The 19,214-nt window shown below is 48.0% G+C and overlaps 1 pseudogene; it reads left to right on the top strand.

The window, feature by feature from the left end:
* Positions 1-16,191: 16,191 nt before the first annotated feature.
* On the top strand, positions 16,192-18,557 carry LOC139226209 (sorting nexin-18-like; annotated as a pseudogene).
* The last annotated feature ends 657 nt before the right edge of the window (positions 18,558-19,214 follow it).

The raw sequence follows: 19,214 nt of genomic DNA, 5'->3' as shown, positions 1-19,214 counted from the left end.
TTCTGATAGTAACAAAGTCTTTTGGATTGGTGCTGAATGTGAAGAGAATGGTTGCCATTTCAAACCATTCAGGCAGAGCCTACATTTAAAAGGGTGCTGTTTTCACAAAGAAGTGTTTGGCAAACCTTTCCTTATTTGATGAATGGAAAAATAAATTAACCTTGTTCAACTTCACTTCTCTTTTTCTCAACTCGGCATCGTTCTATACATCCGACAGCGTCTTTGGAATATCTTTCCCGCGTCTCCTGGTGCAGATCACCACGCTGACAATGTAGGACCATTGCAGATGCCCTAACTATAATCTTCCAAAGCTCTCTCGATTTGGGAACCATTCCTTTAGATTGGAAAATTGCACATGTCACTCGCTATTTAAGAAAGATGAGAGAGGGAAACCAGGGAATTGTAGACCAGTTAGCCTAACATCTGTTGTCAGGAAATTACTAGAGTCTATATTTAAGGAGAGAATGTCTGAACACCATGAATATTTTCAGCTGATTGGAGAGAGCCAGCATGGATTTGTAAAATGGTGGCCATGCCTGACGAATTTTTCAATTTTTGAAGAGGTAGCTGAAGTAGTGGACAAGGGAATGCCTTTAGATGCTATTTATATGGATTTCTAGAAGGCATTTTCTTTCAGAAGCTGACTCATCTAACTGACTTAGGCGATGTCATCCATTTTAGATCCAGGAAAGAAATATCAAGAATATTTTCTAAATGGTGAGGAACTAGGAACGGTGGAGGAAGAGAGAGATTTAGGGTCCATGAACACTAAAAACTAGTGTGCAGGTACAAAAAGTAATCCAAAAGGCTAATGGAATGTTGGTCTTTATCTTAAGGGGGCTGAAATACAAAGGAGAGGAAGTTGTGCTTCAGTCGTACAAAGCCTTGGTCAGACCCCATCTGGAACAACTGCATTCAGTTCTGGGCACTGCATCTCAGGATGGATATATTGGCCTTGGAGAGATGCACACAGATTCAACAGAATGATACCAAGGCTGAAGGGTTACATTACGAGGACAGGTTGCATAAACTTGTATTCCATTGAGGATAGAAGACTGATCCAATCGTGGTGTTTTGAATGATCATTGGATTTGATTGGGTCGATTAAGAGAAACTGTTTCCTCTGGTGGGGGAATCTAGAACAAAAGAGGCAAAAAATAAAAATTAGAGCCAGGCCACTCACGAGTGGACTCAGGAAGCACTTCTACGAACAAATCTGAAACTCTCCCCTAAAAGGCTGTGAGTGCTGGGCAATTGAAACTTCCAAGACTAAGATTGAAACATTTTTGTTAAGTAAGGGTATCAAGGGATATGGAGCAATGGCGCATACAGAGGTACAGAGGAGCCATGATCTGATTGCGTGGCGGAACAGGCTCGAGGGGTTGAATAGCCTCCTCCTGTTCCTCTGATGTGTATCTCCAGCATTACCATTTTTCTTGATTCACCATTCACAATTCTTTTTACTTCATCCTGCTTTCAGCAGGGAGAGGTTAATGTTGATATGGAAAGCAGGCATACTGCTCCATTATCTCATTCATTCAGAAAAATGGCAAAATATATTTCCACTCACAATATTAATGCTTTCTTTTTCCAACAACTGCATACAGAGTTGATCGAAAGTGAAATAGATCAGTTTTAAAAAAGAGTAGTGATAGTGTAAACCCTCGTACCTGAAACGGAGTTAATACTATTTTCCAATTCGCTATATTGTTATGATTAAGAGATAATTGACTGATGAATGACTGTGTTAGCCGTGGTCTATAATTAAGAACGATTGGATGTGAACTCTGTAAAAGCAACTCGTTGCACAATGTGCACGTTCACCGGGAGAGGGAAGTGAAAAGGTTATCTCTAATTTACTTTGGTACTAAAACTTCAATTTCCAAAATTACAGCCTGCCGCTCACACGGTGACATGATTTATGCCCTGCTGGCTTTCCCACTTTTAGCGCAACTTTGTCACTAGAAAAATCAATTGAATTCTGCCTCGTCTAAGGCATGTTACCCAAGAGAGTAATTTATGTGCTGCACTAGAAATTCCACAAGAAAAGATGATCTTGTGTTTACCATGCCCTTGTTTTTCCTTTTTATTCTTCAAAGAACAGAAAGATCCAATTGTACAAAATCCTTCCAAAAGTAACCAGTATGTGCTATGTACTTCAGAGAGAATAGTTAAAAGGTGGGAATCTAAATTAATTTCACTCCATTGCAATTATGTGGAATGATGTAGTTGGACATAAATGAATGTGCTGAACAGCCACAATTAATTAGATATTTTTTGACATAGATTGACGAGACTGCTGTATTGGATTAAAATAGTTATAAATTTTATATATGAAAGCACATACATATTAAGTTCAGGTCATATATTATCCAAAAATAAATTGCTAAGTACTGTGTACAATGATTTTACAGTCAAATTATGATTGTTTCTATTCACAGATTAGTTTTTGTTATGTAAATTCCCCAGATGGGGAAGGAGCAGGGAGTGGGACTAATTAAATCACTCTTTCATAGAGCTGGCACAGGCACAGTGTGCTGAATGGCCCCCTTCTGTGCTGCATGATTCTATGAGACTCAATGAGCTAAAAATTTGTTATAACCCGTTAGAGGCGGGGACATTGTTAATTTAGCGCCGGGCGATGTTTACTGCCTCCAACCGGGATATTCCCTATTAGCGCCCCAAGAGGGGAGTGGAGCACTAAGGGAAGCATTCCCTGCTACTCTCAGGGTGCTACGGGCCGGTAGTGTTGCGGGGATAATGAAGTTCTGGCGCTAGGAAACCGGCATCCGAGCGCCTAAAGGGGAGGTCAGCTGGACCACCCGGAAAATGAGAGAAAGCTGAAGGGAGCATTGGAAACATCAGCAGCAGAATGTCAGGCCTCACAGAATCACAGCAACGTTAACAGATTTTACACTGAACACCCACCTGCTCCTGTTTTATCATATCACCCCAGGAGCTCCCACAGAACTCCTGCTCTCCCTGTCGGTGACGGCGCCGGGCGCTACGGCAGGTGAAAGGAATAAAGTTCAGGATCGCAGCACTATCATGGCGTTGCACACTCGTGACATCACCAAGAGGGTGGCGCTAGAGTGTGCAGCGCTAACTGATAGCGCCGCCTCTAAACCACCAATGAAGTTAGCGTCAGGCACTAACAGCGCGCGCTCGGGCGGTAAGTGCTTAGAGAATGAATTTTTAGCCCTATCAGATGCCTTGGTAGGTAAATGCCCCACTAAAGAATACAGTGCAAAATATAGGCTGACTTTAGTGCAGAACTATGGAAGTGCTCCATTATCAAGGATGCTTTCAAATCTTTCCAATTTGCCATTACACTAAACCCCATCTGCCTATTCGGGTGGTGGTAAAAGAGCCCATTGCACTATTTAAAGAAGTGCGGGGCATGTCCTGGCCAACATTCATCCTGCAACCAACAGCACCAGAAAGAGATGATCTGGTCATTTATCTCATTTGCTGTTTGTGGGACTTTGCTATGTGCAGGTTTACTGCCACATTTGATGACATAACAACAGTGACTGCATTTCAAAAATAATTGATTGGCACACCACACAGACCAAGAAGGTCACAAGTTTGGTCTCCAGTCCCCTGTGATGATTTAGGTGATCTCAGACAGGGTGGTAGCAGGGATACGATTATTTTCTCAGCGCCGCATGGAGGCAAAACTTTGGCAAGGAGGGATATTGGAATAGAGGGAAAGAAAAGTACAGGCAACTTTCAATTATCTGGGTCCCTCGGGGATTGGGTTATGCCGGGTAAATGATTTCTCTGTTACAGCGAGTTGACATTATAAAGTTAAAACTTCAATGAATAAATACTGTGAAATCAGCTACAAACAGTAACAAGGCAGTTAAGTATGGACATTACCAGCATGCATGCAGGTGGCCTCGAGGAGGAGATTATCTAGCTCCGGGGTTCCAGAACGCGCTGCCTCCCCGGGCCAAAAGGACTCCAAACACACCGGCCCAATGCCCTCCCCGGGCCGAAAGGACTTCGACGTCAGCGGCAGCCGCGAGAGACAGCGGTTGCAGCAGCGCGCACACACACTGAATTTTAAATGCCGTTACAACGGTCTCCCGTTGCATCCGTGTACGGATAATCGAGAGTTGTCTGTATTTAAAATTTTAAAAGGCTCTTAGAACCAATGTGCTTAAGGGTGAAATATATTGTATGGTTAATCTGTACAGATTATCGGCTCACTTATCTCATTACTGTTTGCAGGACCTTGCTGTGTGCAAACTGATAACCATTGTGCTTACATAGCAGCAGAGGTTTCATCCCAAAGTAATTCTTTGGCTGTGAAGCACAATTTGGACATCCTGAAGGCATGAAAGGTGTCTTACAAATGTAAGTTCATTTTAATTTGCTCATTTGGGGTAGGTTTTTAATCTATCTTTTGCTCCATTAGGACACCATGGTAGCCTGCAACATGTCCTGATCGACAGGACAGTCAGTAATCCAGGCCAAACCTTTGCTTATGTTGAAATGTAACCAGCTAGCTAAGGTGTGGGGAGAGCGGCTCGAGGTATCCCACTCCACAGCTCAATAACAACAATAACATCTTGCATTTATATAGCACCTTAAACATGTCCCAAGATGCTTCACAGGAGCTTTATCAAACAAAATTTGACACCAAGCCACATAAGGAGATATTAGGGCAGATGACAAAAAGATTGGACAAAGGGTTAGGTTTTAAAGAGTATCTTAAAGGAGGAAAGAGAGGTAGAAATGCGGGAGGACTAAGGGAGGGAATTCCAGAGCTTAAGGCCTAGACAGCTGAAGGCACAGGGGTCAATAGTGGAGCGATTAAAATCGGGGAGGCCAGAATTGGAGGAGCGCAGAGATCTTGGAAGGTTGTAGGACTGGAGGAGATTACAGAGATAGGGAGAGGCGAGGCCATGGAGAGATTTGAAAACAAGGGCGAGGTCATTATAATTGAGCCGTTGCCGGACCGAGAGCCAATGTAGGTCAGCGAGCCCAGGGATGATGAGTGAGCGGGATTTGGTACAAGTTAGGATAAGGACAGCAGAGTTTTGGATGAGCTAAAGTTTATGGAGGGTGGAAAGTGGGAGGCTGGCCAGGAGAGTATCAGAATAGTCTAGTCTAGAGTTAACAAAGGCATGGATGAGGGTTTCAACAGCAAATGAGCTGAGGCAAGGGCAGAATCAGGCGATGTTAAGAGGTGGTGGTAAGGTTGAGCAGGCTGTCATTCAGCATACATGTGGAAACTGACGCTGTGTTTTCGGGTAATGTCGCCAAGGGGCAGCATTTAAGTGAGAAATAGGAAGAGGCCAAGGATAGCTCCTCGGGGGAATCCAGAGGTAAAGTACAGGAGTGGGAAGAGAAGCTGTTGCAGATGATTCTCTGGCTGGATACATAAGAATAGAACCAGGCGACGGCAGTCCCAGCCAGCTGGACTACGGAGAGAGGCATTGGTGGAGGATAGTGTGGTCAATCATGTCAAAGGCTGCACACGGGATGAGAAGGACGAGGAGAGATAGTTTACCTTTGTCACAGTCTCAAAGGATGTAATTTGTGACTTTAATGATGGCCATTTCAGTGCTGTGGAAGGACGGAAATCTGATTGGAGGGATTCAAACATGGAGTTTCGGGAAAGATGGGCATGGATTTGGGAGGTGACAACGCATGCAAGGACTTTGGTGAGGAAAGGGGGGCTGAGATGGGGTGGTAGTTTGCAAGGACAGAGGGATCAAGGAGGGATTGTTTGAAGAGTGGTGATGACAGCAGATTTGGAGGGGACTGTACCTCAGGAAAGGTAACCATTAACAATATCAGTTAACATAAGAGCCAGGAAGGGAAGTTGGGTGGTCAGCAGTTTGGTGGGAATAGGGTCGAGAGAGCAGGATCACATAGACAAGACAAGCTAGGAGAGGGCATGAGGGGAGATAGGAGAGAAATTAGAGAAAGATGCGGCTTCAGGGCTAAGGCGCGCGGGAACCTTGGCGGAAGTTTTTCCGGTGGGCTAGGGGAAAGAAGGGAAGCCGCAGAAGCAGCAAAAGAATGGTCTCAATCTTAGTGACAAAGATGATCATGAGCTCCTTGCACTTAGAAACATAGAAACATAGAAAATAGGTGCAGGAGTAGGCCATTCGGCCCTTCGAGCCTGCACCGCCATTCAATGAGTTCATGGCTGAACATTCAACTTCAGTACCCCATTCCTGCTTTCTCGCCATACCCATTGATCCCCCTAGTAGTAAGGACTACATCTAACTCCTTTTTGAATATATTTAGTGAATTGGCCTCAACAACTTTCTGTGGTAGAGAATTCCACAGGTTCACCACTCTCTGGGTGAAGAAGTTTCTCCTCATCTCGGTCCTAAATGGCTTACCACTTATCCTTAGACTGTGACCCCTGGTTCTGGACTTACCGAACATTGGGAACATTCTTCCTGCATCTAACCTGTCTAAACCCATCAGAATTTTAAACGTTTCTATGAGATCCCCTCTCATTCTTCTGAACTCCAGTGAATACAAGCCCAGTTGATCCAGTCTTTCTTGATATGTCAGTCCTGCCATCCCGGGAATCAGTCTGGTGAACCTTCGCTGCACTCCCTCAATAGCAAGAATGCCCTTCCTCAAGTTAGGAGACCAAAACTGTACACAACACTCCAGGTGTGGCCTCACCAAGGCCCTGTACAACTGTAGTAGCACCTCCCTGCCCCTGTTCTCAAATCCCCTCGCTATGAGTTTAAGAAGATGGCTTGTAATGGAAAAGAGTAGCTGAGGGTTATCTTTGCATTCCAGGATGATCCTGGAATAATGAACAGTTTTAGGAGAGGAAAGCACGACCTGATAGTGCTTTATGTGGTCCAGCCAGATCTGACAACGAATGGCTAAACCAGTTGTACACCATAAACTTTCAAGTCTGCATCCCTTGGATTTATGGGAATGGAGATGAGGGCTGTCATGTATGTAACCATCATGCAACGGTAATCTTCATGTAACTGTAACCTTCATGCAACTCCTGTACACTGTCCTTATACCTTAGAAATGTACACCCTGACCACAGGGGGTGAACTTGTGGGAGACACTCCTCACCTGGGTTTCCAGGTATAAAAGGGGAGGTCCCACCCAGGGTCAGCATTCCTTGGTCCTGGGAATAAAGGTTAAGGTCACGTAGTGACTGTGTCTGCAGTACATGCCTCGTGTGAGTTTGTAGTACGGTGCAGGGACACCACATTTGGCGACGAGAAACGGGAATTACCGAACCACGAGGATGGCCACCGATAGCACAGAGGAATGCTTCTGTGTGGGTGAGGACTGGGACGACTTCGTGGAAAGACTCCAGCAGAGCTTTGTCACGAAAGACTGGCTGGGAGTGACAGCAGCTGACAAGCGGAGGGCACATCTACTGACCAGCTGCGGACCACAGACGTATGCGCTGATGAAAGACCTGCTCGCATCCCAAAAGCCAGCGAACAAGTCCTTTGAAGAGCTCAGCCAGCTGATCAGTGAGCATCTCAAGCCGGCGAGTAGCATACACATGGCCCGGCACCGGTTCTACACACACCGACGTCGGGAGGGGCAGTACATTTCGGACTTCGTTGCGGACCTGCGGCACTTGGTCGGTCTCTGTAAGTTAACAGACGCCTGCAGGGGGGAGATGTTAAGGGACTTTTTCATTGAGGGCATTAATCATGCCGGGATTTTCAGGAAGCTTATAGAGGCCAAGGACTTGACTTTAGAAGGGGCGGTGTTAATAGCTCAGACCTTCATGGCAGGGGAAGAGGAGACCAAGCTAATTTACGCACACAGCCCTGGTCCCAACGTGGCGATGGACCAGGGAGTTAACACTGTGAACATGGCTAGGGACCCCGCAGGCAGGCAAGGGCATTTCGAAACCGCCCCAGCAACAACAGACTCTAGGGTGGGCTCACAACAGGGACAATGGAAAGGGGATCGGCAATTCACGCCATCACGCGGAACAATGCGTCCTGCGATGGGACCATTAACACCCACCATCAGAGTGCTTAGAAACAACCAAATGGGCAATCAGAGAGGAATGCCTGTTAACAGTCCTTTTGTTAACAACAATCTCAGCTCATGCTGGAAGTGCAGGGATAGACATACAGCGAAAAGCTGCAGGTTCCAGCAATATACCTGTAGGATTTGTAACGTCAGTGGACACTTGGCCTGGATGTGCAAAAAGGCTGTGGCGAAGCTAATCTGCGAGACAGAGAAACCAGACGAGGGGTTTGCAATGCAGGATGTTGCTTGGGGAAAAGCCATGGATGCTGAAGTTCAGCGGGTTCACGTGGCTGACGTCCACAGCTCATACACTAAAATGCCACCCATGATGATGAAAGTTTTATTGAATGGCATCCTGGTGTGCATAACTAGCCAGTCACTTATGAGCGCCCAACAATTTGAGAGACTATGGCTACACAGAGCTAGCAGGCCCAAACTGGAACACGTTGACACGCAGCTACGGATGTACACCAAAGAGATCATCCCAGTGCTAGGCAGTGCAAACTTGGTGGTAACACATAATGGATCACAGAACCGGCTGCCACTCTGGATCGTCCCAGGAAATGGCCCCGAGCTCTTGGGGAGGAGTTGGCTAGCCGAGATGAATTGGAAATGAGGGGATGTGCAAGCCATTTCATCTGTGGAGCGAAGTTCATGCTCACAGGTCCTACAAAAATTCGGGTCACTGTTTCAACCACGGTGTCGGAACGTTCAAGGGTACCAAAGTAGTGATACGCATCACTCCGGACACCAGACCAGTGCACTACAAAGCCAGAGCGGTGCTATATGTGATGCGTGAGAAAATTGAAAGTGAATTGGACAGGCTGCTCAGAGAGGGCATAATTTCAGCCGTTGAATTCAGCGACTGGGCAAGTCCCATCGTTCCTGTCCTTAAAGCAGATGGCTCGGTCAGGATTTGTGGCGACTGCAAAGCCACCATCAACCGAGTGTCGCTGCAAGACCAATACCCGCTCCCGAGAACGGAGGACCTTTTTGCCACGCTGGCAGGTGGCAAACTGTTCATGAAGCTGGACCTCACTTTGGCCTACATGACTTAGGAACTGGCTGAAGAATCCAAGCTTCTGACCACCATCACGACGCACAAGGGATTATTTATCTACAACAGGTGTCCGTTTGGCATTCGTTCGGCAGCAGCTATCTTGCAGCTGAACATGGAAAGCTTGCTCAAATCCATTCCTGGCACAATCGTATTCCAAGACGACATCCTTATAACGGGTCAAGACACCGAGGAACACCTCCACAACCTGGAGGAGGTGCTATGCCGACTGGACCGGGTAGGCTTGCGGCTGAAAAAGGCCAAGCGTGTGTTTTTGGCCTCAGAAGTCGAGTTTTTGGGCAGGAGGGTTGCCACAGATGGGATCCGGCCCACTGAATCAAAAACGGAGGCGATCCGTCATGCGGCCAGACCTGGAAACATGTCGGAGTTGCGATCATTCCTGGGACTTTTGAACTATTTCGGGAACTTTCTGCCGAACTTAAGCACATTGTTGGAGCCGTTACACATGCTCCTGTGTAAAGGTTGTGAATGGCTTTGGGGGGACTGTCAAGACCGGGCTTTCAACAAGGCGAGGAACCTGCTGTGTTCTAACAAACTGTTGACTTTGTATGACCCCTGTAAAAAACTGGTTTTAACGTGCGATGTATCGTCCTACGGGGTTGGGTGTGTGTTGCAGCAGGGTAATGACGACGGCCGACTCCAACCGGTGTCTTATGCCTCCAGGTCACTCTCCCAGGCAGAGCGTGGATATGGCATGGTCGAAAAGGAAGCACTCGCTTGTGTTTACGGTGTTCAAAAGATGCACCAATAGCTTTTCGGTAGACGGTTCGAGCTAGAGACGGACCACAAGCCATTAACATCCCTGTTGTCCGACAGCAAAGCTGTCAATGCCAATGCATCAGCTCGCATACAGCGATGGGCTCTCACGCTGGCTGCGTATGACTACACCATACAGCACTGGCCAGGCACCGAAAATTGCGCTGACGCGCTCAGCAGGCTCCCACTGGCCACCACCAAGGGGGCAGCGGAGCAAAGCGCTGAGATGGTCATGGCCATTGGGACTTTTGACACCGCAGGCTCCCCGTCACAGCCCGCCAGATCAAACTCTGGATCAACAGAGATCCTCTCCTATCCATGATAAAGAAATGTGTCCTGACTGGGGATTGGGCGCCCGCACACAGGGCGTGCACTGAGGAGGTCAGACCGTGTCAGAGACGGATGGATGAGCTCTCCATCCAAGCTGACCGCCTGCTATGGGGCAGCCGGGTAGTCATGCTCCAGAAAGGCAGGGAAGCGTTCATCAGGGAACTCCACAGCGAGCACCCTGGCATCGTGTTAATGAAGGCCATTGCCCGGTCACATGTATGGTGGCCGGTGATTGAGTCAGACCTGGAAAACTGGGTTCGCAGGTGCACGCCGTGTGCCCAGCTGGGCAATGCCCCCAGGGAGGCCCCACTCAGCCCGTGGCCCTGGCCCACCAGGCCATGGTCACATATTCACGTAGACAATGCGGGCCCGTTCATGGGGAAAATGTTCCTGATGGTGGTCGATGCATACTCGAAATGGATCGAGTGCATCATATTAAACTCGTGCACGACATCCATCACCGTGGAGAGTCTGCGTATGGTTTTCGCGACCCACGGCTTGCTGGACATCCTGGTCAGCGACAATGGCCCGTGTTTCAGCAGCCATGAATTTCAGGAGTTTATGTCGGGCAATGATATCAAACACGTCCGGACAGCGCCGTTCAAGCCGGCTTCCAATGGCCAGGCGGAACATGCGATCCAAGTCATAAAACAGGGCATGCTACGCATCCAAGGACCCTCCCTTCAGTACCGCCTATCGCGCCTCCTGCTGGCCTACAGGTCCCGCCCGCACTCGCTCACGGTAGTCCCGCAGCGGAACTCCTCATGAAATGCATGATTAAAACGTGGCTGTCCCTCATTCACCCAGCCCTGGCAGATATTGTTGAGGGCAAGCACCAGTCCCAAACCGAGTTCCATGATCGAAACTCAAAGGGGAGGTGTATAGAAATGGATGACCCGGTATTTGTTCTTAACCATGCTTTGGGACCCAAGTGGCTTGAGGGCACAGTAATTGGCAAAGAAGGGAATAGGGTCATAGTGGTCAGACTAAACAATGGGCAGATATGCCGCAAACACTTGGACCATGTAAAGAAAAGGTTCAGCATGGAGGAACCTGAAGAAGAGCATGAGGTGTCACCCACACCACTGCCAGTGGACGAGCAACAAGGACAGTCCACAACATGCACCGTCCCTGCGGCCAGCCTGGACAGGTCGGAATCACCGCAGGTGACAGAGACGCATGCCGAGGCTCAGCCACCAGAGCCACAACTGCGCCGCTCCACGAGAGAGCGTCGACCACCTGAAAGACTTAACCTTTTGACACAAAAAGACGTAAGGGGGGAGGTGATGTCATGTTTGTAACCATCATGCAATGGTAATCTTCATGTAACTGTAACCTTCCTGCAACTCCTGTACACTGTCCTTATACCCTAGAAATGCACACCCTGACCACGGTGGGTGAACTTGTGGGAGACACTCCTCACCTGGGTTTCCAGGTATAAAAGGGGAGGTCCCACCCAGGGCCAGCACTCCTTGGTTCTGGGAATAAAGGTTAAGGTCACGTAGTGACTGTGTCTGTAGTACATGCCTCGTGTGAGTTTGTAGTACGGTGCAGGGACACCACAAGGGCCATACTGGCGGAATGACCAGGGTGAGAGAGAGTAATGGTTTTAATGGGGGACAAGGGCATCAAAGGCCATGTGTTGCCACAATAAGCTCATGGATGACAAGGATCTTGTTCACAAATGAACGGACATTCTGGAGGGAGATGCAGAGAGGGGCAGTGATAGCTAATCCAGCGGTAAAGACTACAGGTTCAGCATTGGGAAGGGTGAGTGGGACATGAAGGAGGTTGGCAAGATTAGCCCCCAGTGGGCGCGCTGGGCAAGATGGTCGGTGAAACACTAATGGGGCAGTTGGGGTTGCTGCTCATAAGGAGACAGTGATGAGTACCTTGATGGGCCCTCCTGAAGATGCCAAGAGAGGCACAGAGGGAAGCTGTAGACTTATCTAAGTGGGAATCAAGCCTGGGACGGCAGCAAGAGAGTAGGAAGTTCAAGGGGTACTGAAGGGTTGTGGTAGGGATTTGGGAGGCAGAGTACCCGAGAGGGGAGAAATGAAAGGAGGCATGTCAACAGCAGAGAGGGGTACAGGAGGGGTAAAGAGAAAATAAATAAAGGGGAAAAAATCCCACCATATTGTTCGGAGAATCAGAACTGGTGAATGTGGCGCTAGATTGCTTTAGACCTAATAATCTACAGACTCCACTATGAACAATGTGGATCCAAACTTGGTTCTTATAAGTGATCAAAATAACATTCACAATATAGAATCAGTGCAGCCTTTGAGGATTAGTGACCAAACAATGGTCATTGAAATATAGCAAATTAAATTTCACATTGCTTTGCATGTTGGTTGAAAAATGTGTATCATAAATTTATAACGTGTATAACTGGATTGGGTGAAGAGGACTTACAAAGATCTGGGATTGATGATAGACTCATCACTGTCAATGTCTAGATAAAGGCTAATAGAATGCCAGAATATATAGCCTTAACTGTATAGTACAAGTCTCCAGAGATTATGGTGAGGCTTTGCAATGCACTGGTCAGATACCTCCTGCAGTACTGTGTTCAGTTCTGCTCTCCACAGCACAAGATACCATGTGTATACTGAGTATAAGGTGCAGAGTTACAGGCCTACTCCTGTGTATAAAGGAGATGAGCTGTGAGGAAAGATTAGAGAACCTCAAGTTCAATAGTCCAAAAAGCTGGTCAATGGGTATTGAGGTATATGAAATACTAAATGATGTAGACAAGATAAAAATCAGAATATCACTTCAAAATAAGGTCGAAAAAATAAGATCAGAAAACATGAATTTAAATGAGTGAACAGTATAATTAAAACACAAAAAGTGGAATGATTTACCAACCAGGGGAGTAGAGGCAAAAGCATTAGTGACATTCAGTACACAACTAGATGGTATAATGGGGGAGTTGAGATACAAGAGGGATGAAATTTGAAGGGCCCTTTCTTATCCTGTTTTATTGTTATGTTTTTCTGTACCCCCACATTTCAGGACAATTTCCATTTTTGTAGTCTTGCATCAGACCACTCTTTAGTTTAGTTTGGTTTCCTTTCCTCTCCACCCCCTCCATACTCTCTCTTCCACTTCTCCTCCATATTCTCCGGCTTCCCATCATCCCTGTTCTCCTTCCTCTTTCCCTTCCACTTTCCCTCCCTCACCCCTTCCCTCTCTTGCTCCTTCCCCTCTCCCTATCATTCTCCCTTCCCATTCCTCTCCCTTCTACCTCTCCTATGCCCTCCACTCTCCCCTCTTTCTGTCCCTCTCCTTATGCGTTCTCTCTCCCACTCTCTGCTTTCCCATTTCTCTCTGTCGCTCACCCCATTCCTCTTCCCCTCTTCTCATTCCACTTCTTCCCCTTCCCCTCTCCTCTCGCCCCAATTGCTCTCCCCTCTCTTTTCCCTTCCCACTCTCTCCCGCCTTCCCCTCTCCCCTCCCCTTGCCTTCTCCTCTACACTCCACTGTTTGCCTATTCCCCCTCCCTGCCTCCCCTTTCACTTCTCTTCCCCACTTTCCCTTAATCCTCTTCCTCTTCTCCTTGCTTTTGCCCATCTCCCCCTTCCACCTCTCCCTCACTTCTCTTTCCACTCTCCCCTTCCTCTATCTTCCCCCTCCCTTTTGTTAAAATAGCGCATATAGGAATTTTACATCATGCTGTTAACCACACTACGATTCTGACATTATTCTACACTGATTGTAACACTCAAAATAATATATTACACATTTAAAAATAATGCTCACAATCACATTTATTCCTTAATGAACTATGGTTCATTAATATGCGTTCATAATGCACGATTCTCTTCCCATTCCGAATCCTCACTATTTAACCCCATTTTTTTCTACTTCATACCGGCACCATTCATACTTCAGTCAGAAGGGGACATCGGATTTTGCAATACTGTGGATCCTGTTGATTGACTATTGGACTTTGTGTATTTATATAGCTACCTTATTACTTCATGCAGCAGTTAAATGTTGAAGGGTTCAAGCAGAGCAAAGTTCTGTTATGGTAAACCATTGTTTAGAGCAATACCCTTTTACCTTTGTGTTGGAATCTGGGTACTGAGCAGTTGAAGATCTCTTCTATGTTTAATGATCCTTTAACGTTCGAGATGAAATGTCTTCAGGCAGACGAATTCCAGTTCTCCATACAATACTGCAGAGTCGGAAACTAATTAGCACCAATTTGGCACTCTCACTGACAGACCATGAGAACAGAGAGTGAGTGGAATAGACATCCAGTGTTGTGATGTTGCATTCTTTAGCTTCTGGTATTATTCCACATTAACGGTCACTTCTGGAACTCTCAGAACAATATTGTGAATGCTTAAAGCCAGAAAATTGCAGTCAATATTTGCTTTATTATATCCTTTGGTCAATGACAATTTTAGTACAGCCTTTGAGTATAGTGTATTCTGACCATATTTTAATCAATGACAACAAAAATTCTAAATCCACTTTATAGTTTTTTTTGAAGGAGATAACTGACCACCCTCAAAGATTCAAGATCATTCCCACACTTAACCAGTAAACTCCATAAACCAATACCAATCAGGTCCACAGTAAGATGCATGCACCATCAGAAAACAGATTCACAGTAACCTAAATACAGCTACATCAAACGGATCCATAATAGGATGCACACACCAGCATCAAACAAGTTCACAGTATGATGCATACGCTAACCTCAAACAGGTCCACAGGAAGCTCCATAAACCAACATCAAACAGGTTTACAGTATGATGCAAACACTAACCTCTGACAGGTTCACAGTGAGATATATACACCAAGTATCAAACAGGTCCACAGTAAGCTGCAAACAATCCAAGTTCCCTTATGGCCAAATAAGTAAAGATCTGTGCATAGTCAGACAATCAGCGCCTGGGTATTACAATTGACCTCAGTGTCACAGGCCAGGCTTGGGAAGAAAATCAGCCAGACTTGTTGCTCCCGATCAGTGCCCAGTGGCCTTCGCTGGAAATTATGGGAGCAAAAACCCCTATTTCCCGAATACCTCACTTTCGGCACTGTCTGAGATGACACATGCTGGGTTAAAAGTTCAAGCGGCTTTTCTAATGAGCATGGGTGTAAATTAAAGTTTAGATCAAAGCAGAGAATATCTCTACAGGAAAGGAGATACTAGAAGATGTGAGAGTTATTCAGCCATATTCAAATGTGCCAATTTGGTCACCTGTGTGTTATAATAATAAATTCATGACAAGAGTTGATTGCGGCAATAAACCAGTCTCAGGCCAGAGAATGGCTGTTTTTTTAGTTTACATCGTCCTATTCCATTTCGGATGCCCCCAAAAGTTCGTCACCATCCTCCGCCTGTTCCATGACGACATGCAGGTCATGATCCTTACCAATGGATCCATCACAGACCCAATCTATGTCCGGACTGGGGTCAAACAGGGCTACGTCATCGCCCCAATCCTCTTCTCAATCTTCCTCGCTGCCATGCTTCACCTCACAGTCGACAAGCTCTCCGCTGGAGCAGTGGCATAACTAGAGGACGTGGGCCGCAATGCAAACATAGATTAAAAAAAATTACAGTGACAGGGAAAAGTGCAGCTGTCCAGGGAAGACTCTGTGCAGCAGTCCCTTGAGTGAGGGGGTCCGGGGGGGGGGCCGAAGAGGGAGTTCGGGGTCTGGGGAGTCGGTGTGAGGGAGGGTTAACCGGGTGGGGGGTTGCCGTGGGGTCCAGGAGCGGAGCTGAGCCGGATGCAGACAGTGGGATGATGGCACTCTAGGCTCGGGCTCGGTACGATTTCCAGAGCGAGAATGTGGGCGAGATCTCGGAGCGGGAGACGAGGTGCTGACTGTGTACAGCGAGCACGACATCGAGAGCTGGCTGGAGGGGGCCAACAGCCGCTGGCCAAAGGGGCCTCTTCCCGGCCTGATACGTGCAGATCCTGTGGGCCGGGAATGGGGGCGATGCTGCGTCCGGTGTCGGTACCGGTGCCACTGAGCTCCCCGCCTCCCAGTATGCCAACATGCCGACCGGCGGCTATGACAGCCCGGTGTTTCCTCAGCCCCCCAGTGGCTTCCCTCTGCCAGCCTGGCCCGCCGCCAGCACCTTCTGCTCCCTGCGCCTTGCCCAAACGGGCGGCGGTGGCCTCGGGGGGCTGGTCCTGGCGGGGCGGCAGCCCCAGACGTCGGGCAGCGGCGACAACGATGACTGGGACAATAACTCGACGGTGGCGGAGGAGCCGCTGTCCGGGGGTGGCGGGAGCGGGGGATGCAGTGGCGGCAGCGGCGGTGGGTTCTCTGATTTCGATGGGATGGGCCGTTATCGAGTGAGCACGGGGGCCGGCGGCCGGAATGCCGGTGTCCTCCTCCTCCTTGGCCGCCACCTCCTCCTCCAAGAGCATGACCACGATCAGCAGGAACCTCAACCACTTCTCCACCTTCGTCAAGTCTGGTGGCGAGGCGTTCATCCTGAGCAAGGTGGCCGGCTTCGTCAAGGACGGTTACAAGATCTGTGTGGCGGCCGGCCCGCACGGCCCTGAGTGGCAGGAGAACCCTTACCCGTTCGCCTGCTCCATCGATGAGCCCACCAAGCAGACCAAGTTCAAGGGCATCAAGAGCTACATCTCGTACTGGCTGGTGTCTGGTGACCCTGCGCTACAAGCACTTCGACTGGCTGTACGGCCGGCTGGTGGAGAATTCCTCGTCATCTCGGTGCCCCACATCCCCGAGAAGCAAGCCACCAGCCGTTTCGAGGAGGACTTCATTTCCAAGCGGAAGAAAGGGCTGACCCTGTGGATGAATCACATGACGAGCCGCCTGGTGCTGGGCCGCTGCGACGCCTTCCAGCATTTCCTCACCTCTAACAACGAGCAGGCTTGGAAGCAGAGCAAGAGGGAAGCCGAAAAGGACGACATGGTGGGGGGCAACTTCCTCCTGACTCTCAGCACCCTGCAGAGCCTCCTCGACCTGCAGGAGGTGGAGAGACGGGTTCAAAATTTTCACCAAGAGGATGGATGAGAGTGTTTTCCAGCTGAGCCACACCGCCAACGAGTTCGCGAGGAAACAGGTGGTGGGACCCCCTTCAGTAGTTACATCACTGCACTGGAGTGGAACTAAACTACAGAACCAGTGGGAACCTGATCAACCTTTGCCATCACCAGGCCAGCTCCAAGACCACTCCAACCTCTGTCGTCGAGCTACAGTACGCGGACGACGCCTGCATCTGCGCACATACAGAGGCTGAACTCCAGGACATAGTCGACGTATTTACTGAGGCATATGAAAGCATGGGCCTGACGCTAAATATCAGCAAGACAAAGGTCCTCTATCAGCCTGTCCTCACCACACAGCACTGTCCCTCAGTTATCAAGATCCACGGCGCGGCCATGGACAACGTGGACCACTTCCCATATTTCGGGAGTCTCTAATCAACAAGAGCAAGCATTGATAACGAGATCCAACACTGCCTCCAGTGCGCCAGTGCAGCTTTCGGCCGCCTGAGGAAAGGAGTGTTTGAAGACCAGGTCCTCAAAACTGTCAACAAGCTCATGGTCTACAGGGCTGTAGTAATACTCGCCCTCCTGTATGGCTCAGAAACATGGACCATGCACAGTAGACACCTCAAGTTGCTGGAGAAATACCACCAACAATGTCTCCACAAGATCCTACAAATTCCCTGGGAGGACAGATGCACCAACATTAGCATCCTCGGCCAGGCTAACATCCCTAGCATTGAAGCACTGACCACATTTGATCAGGCCACATGCCAGACACGAGACTCCCAAAGCAAGCGCTCTACTCTGAATTCCTTCACGGCAAATGAGCCAAAGGTGGGCAGCAGAAACATTACAAGAACACCCTCAAAGCCTCCCTGATAAAGTGCAACATCCCCACTGACACCTGGGAATCCCTGGCCAAAGTGGAGGAAGTGAATCCGGGAGGGCTCGAAGCACCTCGAGTCTCGTCGCCGAGGGCATGCAGAAATCAAGCGCAGGCAGCGGAAAGAGCATGCGGCAAACCCACCCACCCCTTCTCTCAATGACGATCTGTCCCACCTGTGACAGAGACTGGTTCTCATATTGGAATGTATAGCCACCTAAGAACTCATGTTAAGAGTGGAAGCAAGTCTTCCTCGATTCCGAGGGACTGCCTATGATTACATTGTTAGTCTGTTAGTATTCATATATACATGTAACATGATTTATTGATAGTATGTATGGAATATAGAGTTCAAAGATCTGTTTTTGTATAAGAGATGTGAGCGAACACTGTTTAGCAGAGATACTGGAAAAGGGAACGTGTATGTCTTAGGAGCAAGGAGCATGCACTGGTTTGTGAACTGTATGTCTCAGTAACTTTCATATTGTTTTTTGTGTAGTATGAAGTTTAAATAAAGACCTGATCCTGCCATTACTACAACTGAGCATATGTGTGTAATCTGACATTTAAAACAAAATGAAAAAGAGCAAGTGTGTGAGTGTGAATGAGGTAGGGTAGTGTCATGTATTCAACTGTCATTGTAGCCCATGTATAAGCTGACCTAAGTTGTATACCTTGAGAACACTGACCACAGGGGGAGAACTTGTGGGAGACACTCCTAACCTGGACTTTCCGGTATAAAAGAGGACGCTCCACCCACCGTCTGCCTCTTGAGATCTTGATAATAAAGGTAACTGGTCACAGAGTGATCTTTTCTCAAGTATGGGCCTCGTGTGCATTTATACTGTATAGTAAGGACATATTATTGGCGACGAGAAATTGGGATTTAAACCACGCGAGCATGGCCACTAGCAGCACAGAAGAGAGGTACTGTTTTGGTGATGATTGGGACGACTTTATTGAGAGACTACAACAAAGTTTTGTCACTAAGGAATGGTTGGGACAGGATTCGGCCGACAAACGCAGGGCTCATTTCCTGACGGCTTGTGGATCCAGAATGTATTCCCTGATGAAGGACCTTCTAGCGCCAGAGAAGCCGATGGACAAGACGTTCGAAGAGCTCAGTAAGTTGATCAGGGAACACTTTAAACCGGCAAGCAGCATGCAC

Source organism: Pristiophorus japonicus, chromosome 16 (assembly GCF_044704955.1).
Source record: "Pristiophorus japonicus isolate sPriJap1 chromosome 16, sPriJap1.hap1, whole genome shotgun sequence".
In the NCBI taxonomy this organism is placed as follows: Eukaryota; Metazoa; Chordata; class Chondrichthyes; family Pristiophoridae; genus Pristiophorus; species Pristiophorus japonicus.
Note: the sequence above shows the minus strand (reverse complement) of the source record. Positions and strands in the feature narration are given on the sequence as shown.